This window comes from Dermacentor variabilis, chromosome 9 (genome assembly GCF_050947875.1).
Source record: "Dermacentor variabilis isolate Ectoservices chromosome 9, ASM5094787v1, whole genome shotgun sequence".
Taxonomy (NCBI): domain Eukaryota; kingdom Metazoa; phylum Arthropoda; class Arachnida; order Ixodida; family Ixodidae; genus Dermacentor; species Dermacentor variabilis.
Window position 1 is genome coordinate 35,020,498 of NC_134576.1, and position 16,658 is coordinate 35,037,155.

Genomic DNA, 16,658 nt, shown 5'->3' on the forward strand with positions numbered 1-16,658 from the left:
TGACCCTAGACATTATTTTAGGTAATTTCACTACTTTTTGGGGTACTTTTCAAGCACAGTGGCCGTCCTCGGCGTAGTGACGCAGTTAGAGAAAAGCAGCTCGTCTGTGTGCCGCAGTTAGTTGCGCGTGTAATGAACCTTACCTGGACAAGTTTTGGCGCTTTCTCTAACCCCAGAAATTATTGTAGCTAATTTCACTACTTTTTAGGGTACTTTTCAAGCATAGAGGCCGCGCTCGGCGTAGTGGCGCAGTTAGCGAAAAGTAGCGCAGCTGTCTGCCGCAGTTAGTTTTGTGTGTACTGAATCTTACCGGGACAAGTTTAGGCGCTCTATCTGACCCCAGACATTATTGTAGATGATTTCACTACTTTTTGCGGTACTTTTCAAGCACAGTGGCCGCAGTCGGCGTAGTGGCGCACACACTAAACATTGTAACACCCTTAAGGGTGTAAATCAGTTTGTCGCGAGACGAACACCCTAAGGGTGCTGTTGTCTACACCCTACAGTTGGGGTGCCATTATAGCACCCTAGAGGAAGGGTGTCCAGCAAAATAAATTTAGGGTGTAGGGGTGCAAGTCCATATTAACACCCATCTATGTGGGTGTTGGAAGGGTGTACACCCTTTTATTTCTAGTGTGTATGGAAGGCAGGTTCGACAGTACACGCCTTCAATTACTACTATGTACAGCGATCCACGCGTAACTCTCGCGTGTGTCCGAAGGTTCAAGTTCGGCTACCAAACGCACCGTCGAACAGCCGGCCTTGAAGCTTCGATTAGCACACTCACACCTATACGAGTGATCACATTACATATTAGTAATTCACGGTGTATATGGCAAAATCTGTCTTCGCTGCACAAATACAACCTAGCAAATGTCACTTTTGAGCATGTATATCAACACCAACGGTTATCACGATTTCCAGATCCACATAACATGCAATACAGACTGGTATGATATATGCTGCATTTTCAACAAAAATGTAAATATATTTATTGCATGCTGCAATACAGAGTACAAGATATACATAAATCACAGGAAATATAAACATGCACAATCACCAAACACATCGGTAAGTACAAGAACATGGACATTTCCCACAAAGGTATCTAAAATATATGTATTGATCAAATCTGTTATTAGAGAAGAAACTATGTATAGCAGCACTGAAAGAGCCTGAGTTGACCTCGCAGTGTTTCGGGCCACATAAAGGAATAAATTATCAGTATAATGCTCAATGAACGAAAATTCAAGTTTTGATGCCTTGAAAAAAAAAGGGGGATATTGCAAAGGTGAATTAGGGAAGCAATTGAAATGCAGAGCAAACGCACAAGACACCTGTTATTTTGTAAACTAATGTAATCGCAAAGCATTGTGAAAAGTTTGGAAAGTCGTAGCATAACTGGCGAACATTTTTCGGACTGAAACAATACTTTCCAAGCGTAGACATGCTTTAAGTGAGGTTTAAGCCAGCAGCATTATTCCTAATTTTCCTTTCTAACAAGATTACTTGAGCACGCAAAATATGTAGAATTTTTTAGTGCCTACATAGTTTGTCCTCTTTTGTGAAACGAGAGTTCTCTGTGCTAAAGGTGCTGTGTAGCATATTTTCTAACTACAATTCCAGTTTCTATAAATTTTTGTCTTGTAACCCGAAGGCACTGGTACATATACAATATGTAGTTTGAAAATAGGTTCTTTTCTTACTATAAACCAAGAGTGAATATTCCACATTTACTATTGTGTGGGTGCAAAGTGCAGTTGAAGGCCTGATAAAAGCAAACCACTGTTGAGTAAACGATTTTGCTGAGCACGAAAGGTGGACAGTGTTTTAAAATACATAGTAAATTTCTAAATTATTTGCACTTAGATGCAATAATACAAGATTAGGGCTTGCTGTAGCAGTGAGTATGCAAATGAGCAAATATGGTTTAATAAATTATCCATACTCTGGTTACTAAAACAACACAGGCAGTCATGTAAAAGTTCAAGTTAAATATCACACTGTTAACATTTGCCAGCAAATGGTCGTATCAAACATTATAAATATACTGAAAAAGGTGCTTTCTTGGGATAGTTGGCAATTATTGAGAAAAAATTACGTACAGCGTGAATTACAAGGACTGCGAGAGGCGACACACTGCGCTGACTTCCAATAATATTTTATTGCGTTGCCACATTGTGTGTATGTATACAAGAGCGGGCATGCACAGAAAATGAGTCACAAGGGGCGTCTAACAGCAAGTCATTGTACTAAGCACGTGGTCACCTGAAAAAAAAACAATTTCTATCTCATGAAATACAATACTTCACTAGGGTCAGCGTGATAGAGGGGGCACTAAGGCACACACTACCCAGTTTTCTGGTCAAGTTTGCTTCTATAATTTCCCGGATGACTTGTGTCTCGCTACAACTTCCGTGTCTTCAAAGAGGGGCACGCAGCCAGTTCCAGGGCAATGGATGACGAATTGGCCTTGAACAGTGTTATGGACATTATAGTGCACTATTAAACGATCATTTAGGCACCCGCCTGTCCGTCCAACGTATTTACTGCCTCAAAATAGGGGAATATGGTAAACCAAATTCGTTGCACATATCGCAAAACGCTTTCTGTGCCCGACAGAGCAAGAACTCTGACGCGATTCAGGCGCGTTTACACACTTACAGAGCTTTGCCAGCTTTTCCGGGGTTGAGAAAAGGACTGCGATTCCTGGAGGTTGCCGAATCTTTTTTAGCCTATCGGAGACATCATGCACGTACGGTGGCACTGCGAACCGATGTCTTTCAACCAGCTGGTTCCTTGACTGAGCAGGCTCATCACGGTTTGTGCCCCTCAGAAGCTGTTCCGCTATGGCTGAAATCAAGGCCAAAGGGTAGTCAACTCTAGAAAGGCGATCAACCTGTGCAGCAAGACTATGTTGCATCTCGTGTGAGCAAGATTTATTGAGGCTGTTAAGGATGCAAAACTTTTAATACCTCATTTAACGAGGTCTGAGTGTGCAGAGTTAAAGGGCAAGAGTGACTTCTTACTTCTCGGTTCGAAGCACCAGCCTCAGATCTACAAAGCGCGAAGAATCATCAATGGGGGCCTCATGGGTTAGTTGTAGAGGCTTTCTTAAACATCTGCAAGACTCCCGAAGCAGCAGGCTCGAAAGCGTGATCAGTGCAATCAATAAATACCAGGTAGCCATTTACAAACCTGCACACTTTGACAGGAGATGCATCTAGGTGACCTTCAATATCGATATCATGAGCTAGATAAATATCACATAGTTGCGGCGTGAGGCATGATCCTATACAAACACCATTTATTTGTATATTGTGAAGGATCATGCTTGGCGCCGCCACTGATATTTATCTAGCTAATCATGATTGAAACATTCAAGGTCACCTGGATGCGTCTCACGTTGTCAAAGTGTGTAGGTTTGTGGACGAATACCCGGTATTTATTGATTGCACTGATCACGCTTTAGAGCCTGGCTGCTTTGGGAGACTTGGAGATCTTTAAGAGCTGCAGCCTCTAGAACTAACAAATGAGGTCCCCATTGATGAATCTTTGCGCTTTCTAGATCTCAGGCAGTGCCTTGAAAACAAACAGGTGTGCTAGTGCTTTGAACCGAGAAGTAAGAAGTCACTCTTGCCCTTTAACTCTGCACATTCAAAGCTTGTTAAACGAGGTATTGTGAAGTTTTGCCTCGTTAACAGCCTCAATAAATCTTGCTCACATGAAATGCAAGATAGTATAGCTGCACAGGTTGATCACCTTTCTGGGGTTGGCTACCCTTTGGCCTTAATTTCAGCCATAGCGGAACAGCTTCTGAAGGGCACAAAACGTGATGAGCAGTCAAGGAACCAGCCGGTTGAAAGACACAGGTTCGCAGTGCTACCGTATGTGCATGCTGTCTCCGATAGGCTAAAAAAGGTTCGGCAACCTCCAGGAATCCCAGTCCTTTTCTCAGCCCCGGAAAATCTGGCAAAGCTCTGTAAGCATGCAAACGCGCCTAAATCGCGTCAGAGTTCTTGCTCTGTCGGGCACAGAAAAGATTTTGCGATATGTGCACCGAATGTGGTTTACCATATTCCCGTTTTGAGGCAGTAAATACGTTTGACGGACAGGCAGGTGCCTAAATGGTCGTTTAAGAGTGCACTATAACGTCCATAACACTGTTCAACGCCACTTGGGCATTCATTGCCGGGACTGCTGCTGCATGCCCCTCTTTGAAGATACGCAAGTTCTAGCGAGACACAGCTCACCCGGTACATTATTGAAGCTGATTGCACCAGGAAATTGGGTAGTGTGTGCGTTAGTTCCCCCTCTATCACGCTGACCCCTAGTGAAGTCTTGTATCTCAACAGATAAATATTGCGATTTTTTTTTCGTGACCATGTTCTCAGTACATTGACTTGCTGTTAGAACACCCCTTGTGACTGCCTTTCATTTTCTGCGCCCCCCCTCTTGTGTATAAACACATTATGTGGCAATGCAATAAAATATTGTTGGAAGTCAGCGCAGTGTATGTCATCTCTCGCAGTCCTTGTCCTTCCCACTGTACATCATTTTTTATACTGCACAGTGAATATTAATTGATTAAAAATTAGAAAAATATAGTACACATCTGAGCTGCAAAAATGCAATTGATGCAGCAAATTACGTTTAGCTTTCCAAAAGAAAAAAAAATGTTCACGGTTAACCACGAGGTGCAGGGACTCCATTCTCTGAGCATCTTGACCAATAAATGCAGCGCATGGCATTGCTGGAATCTTGCGTCCTGTATTAGCAAAATAAGAAGAGAATCATAAGAGTTCAGTCTGCAATTACACATGTACACTGTGGAAAATTCGATAAGGCAGCAAGCTCCTGAAAGTAGCAAACTTAATTAATGTGACTGGGAACAATTCACAGCTCAGGCAACTGGGCAAGACAGGTGAAAGATAGGAGAAATTTTTATTTTGCAAATTTAGGAATTGCATTTACTGTGAACACTAAACCACTATGTCACTTTGAATACAAGGCACATACAGCAGCAAAAGCAAATAAATTTACAGTAGCCTTTTCACCATAGAAAATAAAAGTGAATTAAATTTAATGACACTACCAATGACATCTCTCAACAGACATTTGTCCAGGAGTGTGTATGTGACCCTAATATAAATTGACATGAAATCTGCAATATATCTCTGCATTACACTTTATAAGTACTGCAGCTGAGAACCTTACGGGATATGGTACATTAAGAGTGACATGCATAAGACATTAAAATATGGCTGTTTTTACACAACATTATTACACTAGGAGACAGAGTAGTTTTACAGAGTGCACACAAAATGAAAATGAGGGAACCCCCACTGGCATTCTCATTTGCCCTGCAATACCTGCATTCAGCCCAACAATCTCCAACTCTCCAATGCAGTTTATTAGACCATTTCTGTATACTGAAATTTATTGTGTATTTCTTATTTACTAATTTAGTAAGAACTGACATTTTGGCATACTTCCCTTGAAAATTTAGCATGTGTTAGCTATTTTCCTTAGAGCAGGCCCCTTTCTTTCAATGGGTTAGCTTGGCGATATGGTGACAAGTAGTATTCACAAAGATCATAAGTTTAAATAAACTTACGATCCTTCGTCATGCTCCCACTTTTTACTTCATGCTCTAAACTATGATACCCATCCTAGGCAGTTTATGTTATTCTGCGAATACATACATGGTCCTTCTTTATGTAGCCTCTCAACTAGAGCCTGAAATTTCTCGTCTCCTAAAAGAATCATCTTTACCACCCGAAATATATTGCATGGTTACCCCTCATTGGGGGAAGGAGGGATTGTATATAAGTGTTCATATTCAATGAACCTCAGAGCCACAACCATTTCTCATCCTGTGTTGCCACTACCCGCATGAGTCGCTATGGTTGTAAATTGGCTACCCACCCTCTCCCGCCTAAAATTACATTTTTCCACATGGAAAATCACCACAGCATTGCATTTGATTGAATGAGTCCTCCTGTGCATGTTTTTTTTTACTCGTCTTGTAATGGCTAGGTTCAACATGGTCAAGTTGTCTGAAAACTGCCAAGCCCCAACCAATACTTTGTGTAGTTTCTAAATTATGAAACATTCATTTTTCAAGACTTGTCCCAAATTAAGCATGAGGCAGATTTGCATGATGCAAATGAGGAAAGGTTGTGCTTAGTGACAATGATAGGCCTACTATATCCTGCAAAACTGTGCGAAATGACATATGCTTGCAATATTCATGAGCAGCTAGCTCAGTACAAGAAATAGGCGCAATGCCTGCGGAAATGTTTTTTAACACCCATGAGAGGTCCTAGTTTCTTGTAATTTCTTCAAATCCCTTGCAGTCTAGATTGCAATCCGGCGCATTTTGATATTGTATTTGAAATAAAAACAGCTAAAATTTTAAGGTTTTGAGAATTATACGGGATTAAATTAAAGGTAGCAGAGTAATGCAACGAGCAAATAACAAGCTCATTGCATGGAGTAAAGAAATATTCCTTTCCTGCAAAAACATTGGTAGCAGGAAGGTCATACGAAATTAGCACTGAATGCACAATAAAGAATATCGTGCTGGAATACTCCAGTCTGTGAATATTCTTGCACAAAGAAAATCCTCATTATGAAAGGCCATCAAGAAAATGCAAGTGTATGCTTTGGATCAGCAGTCATACCTGCAGTATGCAGTACAATCGGAAATATTTAAAAACACGCACAACTGCACATAATATCAAGCTTAGGCCGCCAAGGAGCCTCAGAGTTTTAAATTATAACTTGACTTACTATATTAAACTTCACACCTATATCTACTTACAATGTTGTCTTCCCAACTGCTTCCTAGAAGACATCAACCATCTATCTGCCTGAAGGGGAATGCAAGTGGCTTGCTCTTGATGGAGGGCACCAAGGCTGGGCATTGTGAAATTGCTGGTATCATCTGCATGACCTGCGAGAAACAACGCTCTAAGTTCAAGATAAACAAATGCTATTAGAATGAAAGAAAAGATCACTGGCAATGAGCCTCGTTTTGATTTGCACGAGAAAAGCAAAAAATATGGACTTTGTGCTGCTTACTGAAAAAGAAGCAAGCTTCCTTCTAGATGTTGCAGTCATGCATTAACATTGTCACACAGCTGCACGTTTGTATGCTCATATGCTGCTGTCGCTACTCTGCCAGCATGCTTTGCATCGCTTATTATTTCAAGTTATATTGATCATTGTGTTTTCTTCCCAATTTTTGGCAAATAGCACCACCAAAGAAGTAGCTCACTTACACACACACTCCCTTGTGAGGAGCAAATTCACATACACGCACGCATGCATGCACGCGCGCGCACACACACACATGCACACACAACAAACACACAAGCCTCTACCACATAAGCAGCTTCCCACGCTTGACACACTGAATTTTTTATCCTTTGACACTCCTACTGCTAAGGCATAAAAAAGCCTTCGTGTGACCAACCCCAAACTCCTCAACCTACACTTGCAGCTTAAACAGTTTCTCGAGAGCCAGGAGAAGCCTTGCAGCTTCCCCAGTTCTCCAAACTGTAGTTACGAATTTCAATAGGGCTATAGGCGACAGCTCTCGAAGGGCATGCAAACTACCAGGAGAGACCTAAAGCTTGCATATGATACCTCTAAAGCACATGAACAACACTCCAAATTTTCAAAATTCATTAGAGCTCCTGAGGACAATTGCTATATACGTAGGACGTATCGAAAAACCTGATGTTCACAATTTCAGCGGTTGTCTGTATCAACGGAAATGTGGGCTAATGGGAAATTCAGGTCTTTAAGCTCAGCATTAGCGTAATGGTGAAACACACTACCAGATTTCTTAATCATTTATTTATGCTCTGGATGTAACGTTCCCTTTAGAATAACAATCAAGGATATCAATTCATCAGGGCAGAGGAGGGAAAAAGGAGGAAGCGTATACCTGACGCCTTCCCACTGATCCTCCTGAGAAACGGCGCCTCATACAGCAGTTGTCCAGGTTGGCTTGAAACCAAACTCGGGTTTCAGGCGGCAACACTCGCTGCACCAAATTGGAAGAGTTTTATTGCGAGTAAAACTCTACCGGCCTTATGCAATACATATGCACGCACACAAAACGCACTCGCGCGCACAAAAATATACGCACTCTCAAAGCGCAGACACAAAAGCACGCACGCGCACACTGATAAACAGAAACAAGCACACATACATGCAGGCAGACACGCTATCACGTGCACGCACACACAGCGACCCACACAGAAACAAGCTCACAAAACACGTACGCACTAGACACACACAAGCACGCCGGCCCATACAAACCGGCATGTACGCGCGCGCACGCACGCACGCGCACACACGCACGCACGCACACAAAGCGAGCTGAGCGCACACACGCACAGACAAAACGAGCCGAAAACATGCTAAAGGCGCCCGGCAAGCCGCAACAGCAGCACGCGACCGCATCAGGGAGAACCAATACCGCGCCAGTTCTTTTGAAAGGTGGCAAAGTCAGTCGTCCTTTTTCTACGCGACGCAAAAGTGGTCGACCAGATTACAAGAAGCCACGCTGAACGCACAAAAGAAGCACATCTACGAACGTTCAAGCGCAGAGAAACAAAGCGTAACTATGCAGGCGCACCGCGCCCGATATAAGACGGGGCGCGATCGAGGTAGTTAACTTCCCTACTAGGAGTGCAGCTGCTCTTGCTCTTACATTAGTGAATTATGCTACGAGATCACAGTAAGAAACTTCTAGAGCGAACAAAAACACGTAACCCACCAAAGAAATACCAAATAAATGGGCACTTGCCTGAAAATTCCCATTATGGCAGTACTACCGACCGCCGACACAGGGCACATTGCAACTGCTCGTCTCAGCGTCCGTGGATCCATCTTCCAGTGCGTACGAACGCTTTGCTTTGAAGTGGAGCACGAGTAATACACAAAGCACGGGCCACACCTTTCTCTACACCGCGCACAAAACTAATCGCACGTGTAAAATTATTTCGCACAGCGCGAGACGCGAACGCATTTCATGTAGCGAGAGAATGCAATAATGGCGTAGCTTCCGCCTTCCCGTCCTGTCGCGCGCCGAAGTGACGGCATGTGACTGTACAGCGTCCTCCCGTCACTTCCGGTCGCTTTTCATTGGGCAGGGGGCGGCCGCGCAAATTGAACGTTTATTCTGACAGGTTTGCTTGCTCGCATGGCCGCCTGTTTGCTGCTGCTTCGTTCTGGTCTCCAACTAGAGCGGTGAGGCGGGTAGTTGTTACTCGGTTTTGTGCCGAGCATCTTTTTTTTTTGGGGGGGGGGGGCGCAGTCTGGTGCTGCATGACTGAGGGTACAGTACACAAATCGGGACCGTGAGCGAGACGATCGGCGCTCCTCTGCGGGTGCGATTAGATTATTTGCTGCGTCCGAACGAAGCAACCTTGCGAGGTCACAGTGTAGTTACAGCGATATCCTGGCTCGATAAAGACCCTCACATCTTGGTCGTGCGACAGCGACGCGTAAGCATTCATGAGGCGACTGAAGAATGTGTTTGCAAGAGCGTATGCTGTGGATAAGCAATTACAGCTTTGACGAAACCAGCCCCTAATATACAGGCTGAGCCTTACAAACTGTGTCCGAGGATGCGCTTAGAAAACAGACCAGTAGCTTAGTAAAACTCTGAATAACTTAGGCAAGGTACGTGGAGATTCGGATTTGAGAACTTCCAGCGTGATCTCGCCGCTATAAATGTCTTCGTTATGGCTTCACCAAGCAAATTGTGCGTTGATGCCATTGTACAGCAGAGGCTCGTCTAACAGCACGTCCCTGTTTGTTCAGCAATGTATCCACACAGCTTCTTTAATTTCGCCACTTTTTGTTGGGCTTTTACGGACACCGAAACATTCGTGCAGAATTGTGCAAGTTGCTCGCGCGTTTTCATTCTGCTATTGCAGTTTGTCTTAGAAGTGTTAAATTGCATGATAATATAATTGTGAGCACAAAATATAGTGATAATTAAATTGTAAGTGAAAGTGGGTACATTTTCTCAATGATACATTTTGGAGTGGCCGTCATGCCAGTAACATCAGAATCCTAGAAAAAGATCGACAGTCACTTAGGAATGCGAAAACTTAATGACTTCATGGATGTACACTTGCAATTATCACGTGACCATGATACGCACTACATTGTCACGTGTCCTTTACAATTCATCTGCCGCAATCCACCTTGCTACAGTTTGTACGAACCTTAACCGAATTTATTCCACCCTAATACACATTATTTACCCATAATTGCTCATAATTAACGTTGTTCTATTTACTACCTTCTGTATCACTACTGACGTCATACAAGGCGCTGATGACGTCACATTTTATTGCTTTATTATACATACTTTCAAGGCCTAGTAGATACAACAGATAGAAGGGGTGAAATTATACAATATTTGCAGTGCAGGGCAAGAATAGAAAATCAAACTGTAAGACACTTTGAACAGCGATGTTGAATTAGTGGTGTCACAAATTGAGACTGTGGAGGCGGAAAGGCGGTTCCATTCAGTGGCTGTTCTTGGCAAAAAGGAAGAATGGCACATGAATTTTGTGTTGATGGTCCATGTGAGACGAGATATAACTTGGTGGGGTGAAAATATTTTTAAGAGAAGGGTTAAAGTACCATATTCTATGAAAAATACAGAGACGAAGGTACCTACGACGTAACCAAAGGTCAGGTTGACCTAGTGTTCTTTTCATGGACGTGACGCTAAAATGACGTGAATAATTTGAGAGAATAAAAGGGCGGCGCGATTCTGAATGCTTTCAAGGGAAGCGACAAGATTGGCATGAGCAGGGTCCCGTATGGATGGTTGTTGCGGAGAACGCCATCTTTCCTACCTGAAAGGCCATAAAATGCTTTCGCATTAAAAATGCAATACATACATACCTTTCTCAATGCGTGGACGTGTACACGTTACTTAGGTTTATGCATCAATGCGTTCAACACCCTTCAGTCGTTGATTTAGCACCCTTCTTCTAGAAAAGTCGCACCTTATGTGTGGTATACACCCTCGTGAGAGGGTGTTTTGACCGAAAGGGGTGCTAAAAGGGTGTGGACGTGGGTGTAAATGCAGAAAGCACCCCCCTTAACACCCATAAGGGTGTAAACATGTTTAGTGTGCAGTTAGCGAAAAGCAGCTCGGCTGTGTGCAGCAGTTAGTTTCGTGTGTACTGAATCTTACCGGGAGAAGTTTTGGCGCTTTATCTGACCACAGACATTATTGTAGCTAATTTCACGACTTCTTGCGGTACTTTTCAAGCACAGTGGCCGCGCTCAGCGTAGTGGCGCAGTTAGCGAGAAGCAGATCGGCTGTGTGCCGGTGTTAGTTTTGCGTGTACTGAATCTTACCGGGACAAGTTTCGGCGCTTTCTCTAACGCAAGACATTATTGTAACTAATTTCACAACATTTTGGGGCACTATTCAAGCACAGTGGCCGCGCTCGGCGTAGTGCGCAGTTAGCGAAAAGCAGCTCGGCTGTGTGCCGCAGTTAGTTTTGCGTGTACTGAATCTAACCGGGAAAGGTTTGGCGCTTTATCTGACCCCAGATATTATTGTAGCTAATTGCACTACTTTGTGCGGTACTTTTCAAGCACAGTGGCTGCGCTCGGCGTTGAGGCGCAGTTAGCGAAAAGCAGCGCGGCTGTGTTCCGCAGTTAGCTTTGCATGTACTGAATCTTACCGGGACGAGTTTTGGCGCTTTCTCGGACCCCAGACATTATTTTAGCTAATTTCACTACTTTTCGGGGTACTTTTCAAGCAGAGTGTCCGCGCTCGGCGTAGTGCGTAGTTAGCGAAAAGCACCTTGTCTGTGTGCCGCAGTTAGTTTCGCGTGTACTGAACCTTACCGGGACAAGTTTCGGCGCTTTCTCTGACCCCAGACATTATTGTAGCTAATTTCACTACTTTTGGGGTACTTTTCAAGCATAGAGGCCGCGCTCGGCGTAGTGGCGCAGTTAGCGAAAAGCGGCTCGGCTGTGTTCCGCCATTAGCTTTGCATGTACTGAATCTTACCGCGACGAGTTTTGGCGCTTTCTCTGACCCCAGAAATTATTGTAGCTAATTTCACTACTTTTTAGGGTACTTTTCAAGCGCGGTGGCCGCGCTCGGCGTAGTGGCGCAGTTAGCGAAAAGTAGCGCAGCTGTGTGCCGCAGTTAGTTTCGTGTGTACTGAATCTTACCGGGACAAGTTTCGGCGCTTTCTCTGACCCCAGAAGTTATTGTAGCTAATTTCACTACTTTTTAGGGTACTTTTCAAGCACAGTGGCCGCGCTCAGCGTAGTGGCGCAGTTAGCGAAATGTAGCGCAGCTGTGTGCCGCAGTTAGTTTCGTGTGTACTGAATCTTACCGGGAGAAGTTTTGGCGCTTTATCTGACCACAGACATTATTGTAGATAATTTCACTACATTTTGGGGTACTTTTCAAGCAGAGCGTCCGCGCTCGGCGTAGTGCGCAGTTAGCGAAAAGCAGCTCGGCTGTGTTCCGCAGTTAGTTTCGCGTGTACTGAACCTTACCGGGACACGTTTTGGCGCTCTATCTGACCCCAGACGTTATTTTAGCTAATTTCACTACTTTGTGCGGTACTTTTCAAGCACAGTGGCTGCGCTCGGCGTTGTGGCGCAGTTAGCGAAAAGCAGCGCGGCTGTGTTCCGCAGTTAGCTTTGCATGTACTGAATCTTACCGGGACGAGTTTTGGCGCTTTCTCGGACCCCAGACATTATTTTAGCTAATTTCACTACTTTTTGGGGTACTTTTCAAGCAGAGTGTCCGCGCTCGGCCTAGTGCGTAGTTAGCGAAAAGCAGCTCGTCTGTGTGCCGCAGTTAGTTTCGTGTGTACTGAATCTTACCGGGAGAAGTTTTGGCGCTTTATCTGACCCCAGAAATTATTGTAGCTAATTTCACGACTTCTTGCGGTACTTTTCAAGCACAGTGGCCGAGCGCGGCGTACTGGTGCAGTTAGCGAAAAGCAGCGCGGCTGTGTGCCGCAGTTAATTTCGCGTGTACTGAATCTTACCGGGACAAGTTTCGGCGCTTTCTCTAACGCAAGACATTATTGTAACTAATTTCACAACATTTTGGGGCACTATTCAAGCACAGTGGCCGCGCTCGGCGTAGTGCGCAGTTAGCGAAAAGCAGCTCGGCTGTGTGCCGCAGTTAGTTTCGCGTGTACTGAATCTAACCGGGAAAGGTTTGGCGCTTTATCTGACCCCAGATATTATTGTAGCTAATTGCAATACTTTGTGCGGTACTTTTCAAGCACAGTGGCTGCGCTCGGCGTTGTGGCGCAGTTAGCGAAAAGCAGCGCGGCTGTGTTCCGCAGTTAGCTTTGCATGTACTGAATCTTACCGGGACGAGTTTTGGCGCTTTCTCGGACCCCAGACATTATTTTAGCTAATTTCACTACTTTTTGGGGTACTTTTCAAGCAGAGTGTCCGCGCTCGGCGTAGTGCGTAGTTAGCGAATTGTAGCGCAGCTGTGTGCCGCAGTTAGTTTCGTGTGTACTGAATCTTACCGGGACAAGTTTAGGCGCTTTCTCTGACCCCAGACATTATTGTAGCTAATTTCACTACTTTTGGGGTACTTTTTAAGCACAGTGCTGCGCTCAGCGTAGTTGCGCAGTTAGCGCAAAGCAGCTCGGTTGTGTGCCGCAGTTAGTTTCGTGTGTACTGAATCTTACCGGGACAAGTTTTGGCGCTTTATCTGACCCCAGACATTATTGTAGCTAATTTCCCTATTTCTCGGGGTACTTTTCAAGCACAGTGGCCGCTCTCGGCGTAGTGGCGCAGTTAGCGAAAAGCACCTCGGCTGTGTGCCGTAGTTAGTTTCGCGTGTACTGAATCTTACCGGGACAAGTTTCGGCGCTTTCTCTGACCCCAGACATTATTGTAGCTAATTTCACTACTTTTGGGGTACTTTTCAAGCATAGAGGCCGCGCTCGGCGTAGTGGCGCAGTTAGCGAAAAGTAGCGCAGCTGTGTGCCGCAGTTAGTTTCGTGTGTACTGAATCTTACCGGGACAAGTTTCGGCGCTTTCTCTAACGCAAGACATTATTGTAACCAATTTCACAACATTTTGGGGCACTATTCAAGCACAGTGGCCGCGCTCGGCGTAGTGCGCAGTTAGGGAAAAGCAGCTCGGCTGTGTGCCGCAGTTAGTTTTGCATGTACTGAATCTTACCGCGACGAGTTTTGGCGCTTTCTCTGACCCCAGAAATTATTGTAGCTAATTTCACTACTTTTTAGGGTACTTTTCAAGGGCGGTGGCCGCGCTCGGCGTAGTGGCGCAGTTAGCGAAAAGTAGCGCAGCTGTGTGCCGCAGTTAGTTTCGTGTGTACTGAGTCTAACCGGGAAAGGTTTGGCGCTTTATCTGACCCCAGATATTATTGTAGCTAATTTCACTACTTTGTGCGGTACTTTTCAAGCACAGTGGCTGCGCTCGGCGTTGTGGCGCAGTTAGCGAAAAGCAGCGCGGCTGTGTTCCGCAGTTAGCTTTGCATGTATACTGAATCTTACCGGGACGAGTTTTGGCGCTTTCTCGGACCCCAGACATTATTTTAGCTAATTTCACTACTTTTTGGGGCACTTTTCAAGCAGAGTGTCCGCGCTCGGCGTAGTGCGTAGTTAGCGAAAAGCAGCTCGTCTGTGTGCCGCAGTTAGTTTCGTGTGTACTGAATCTTACCGGGAGAAGTTTTGGCGCTTTATCTGACCCCAGAAATTATTGTAGCTAATTTCACGACTTCTTGCGGTACTTTTCAAGCACAGTGGCCGAGCGCGGCGTACTGGTGCAGTTAGCGAAAAGCAGCGCGGCTGTGTGCCGTAGTTAGTTTCGCGTGTACTGAATCTTACCGGGAGAAGTTTTGGCGCTTTATCTGACCACAGACATTATTGTAGCTAATTTCACGACTTCTTGCGGTACTTTTCAAGCACAGTGGCCGCGCTCGGCGTAGTGGCGCAGTTAGCGAGAAGCAGATCGGCTGTGTGCCGGTGTTAGTTTTGCGTGTACTGAATCTTACCGGGACAAGTTTTGGCGCTTTCTCTGACCCTAGACATTATTGTAGCGTAATTTCACAGCATTTTGGGGCACTTTTCAAGCAGAGTGTCCGCGCTCGGCGTAGTGCGCGGTTAGCGAAAATCAGCTCGACTGTGTGCCACAGTTAGTTTCGTGTGTACTGAATCTAACCGGGAAAGGTTTGGCGCTTTATCTGACCCCATATATTATTGTAGCTAATTTCACTACTTTGTGCGGTACTTTCCAAGCACAGTGGCAGCGCTCGGCGTTGTGGCGCAGTTAGCGAAAAGCAGCGCGGCTGTGTTCCGCAGTTAGCTTTGCATGTACTGAATCTTACGGGGACAAGTTTTGGCGCTATATCTGACACCAGACATTGTCGTAGCTCATTTGACTACTTTTTGGGGTACTTTTTAAGCACAGTGGCCGCGCCCGATGTAGTGGCGCAGTTTGCGAAAAGCATCTCGGCTGTGCGCCGCCGTTAGTTTCGCGTGTACTGAATCTTACCGGGACAAGTTTTGGCGCTCTATCTGACCCCACACATTATTGTAGATAATTTCACTACTTTTTGCGGTACTTTTCAAGCACAGTGGCCGCACTCGGCGAAGTGCGCAGTTAGCGAAAAGCAGCTCGGCTGTGTGCAGCAGTTAGTTTCGTGTGTACTGAATCTTACCGGGAGAAGTTTTGGCGCTTTATCTGACCCCAGAAATTATTGTAGCTAATTTCACGACTTTTTAGGGTACTTTTCAAGCACAGTGGCCGCGCTCGGCGAAGTGGCATAGTTAGCGAAAAGCGGCTCGGCTGTGTGCAGCAGTTAGCTTTGCATGTACTGAATCTTACCGGGACGAGTTTTGGCGCTTTCTCTGACCCCAGAAATTATTGTAGCTAATTTCACTACTTTTTAGGGTACTTTTCAAGCACAGTGGCCGCGCTCAGCGTAGTGGCGCAGTTAGCGAAATGTAGCGCAGCTGTGTGCTGCACTTAGTTTCGTGTGTACTGAATCTTACCGGGAGGAGTTCTGGCGCTTTATCTGACCACAGACATTATTGTAGCTAATTTCACGACTTCTTGCGGTACTTTTCAAGCACAGTGGCCGCACTCGGCGAAGTGCGCAGTTAGCGAAAAGCAGCTCGGCTGTGTGCAGCAGTTAGTTTCGTGTGTACTGAATCTTACCGGGAGAAGTTTTGGCGCTTTATCTGACCCCAGAAATTATTGTAGCTAATTTCATTACTTTTTAGGGTACTTTTCAAGCACAGTGGCCGCGCTCGGCGAAGTGGCATAGTTAGCGAAAAGCGGCTCGGCTGTGTTCCGCAGTTAGCTTTGCATGTACTGAATCTTACCGGGACAAGTTTCGGCGCTTTCTCTGACCCCACACAGTATTGTAGCTAATTTCACTACTTTTGGGGTACTTTTCAAGCATAGAGGCCGCGCTCGGCGTAGTGGCGCAGTTAGCGAAAAGCAGCGCGGCTGTGTGCCGCAGTTAGTTTCGTGTGTACTGAATCTTACCGGGAGAAGTTTTGGCGCTTTATCTGACCACAGACATTATTGTAGCTAATTTCACTACTTTGTGCGGTACTTTTCAAGCACAGTGGCTGCGC

At 45.2% G+C, this 16,658-nt stretch overlaps 1 long non-coding RNA gene across 1 annotated transcript; it reads right to left on the bottom strand.

Annotated features, from left to right (window-relative positions):
• Nucleotides 1-4,489: 4,489 nt before the first annotated feature.
• LOC142557974 (uncharacterized) lies at nucleotides 4,490-8,987 on the bottom strand. The gene is made up of 4 exons (XR_012822908.1): nucleotides 8,825-8,987; nucleotides 7,958-8,056; nucleotides 6,827-6,958; nucleotides 4,490-4,768 (listed from the first exon to the last, which is right to left on the bottom strand). It is a non-coding gene; the product is annotated as an uncharacterized LOC142557974 (long non-coding RNA).
• Nucleotides 8,988-16,658: the final 7,671 nt, after the last annotated feature.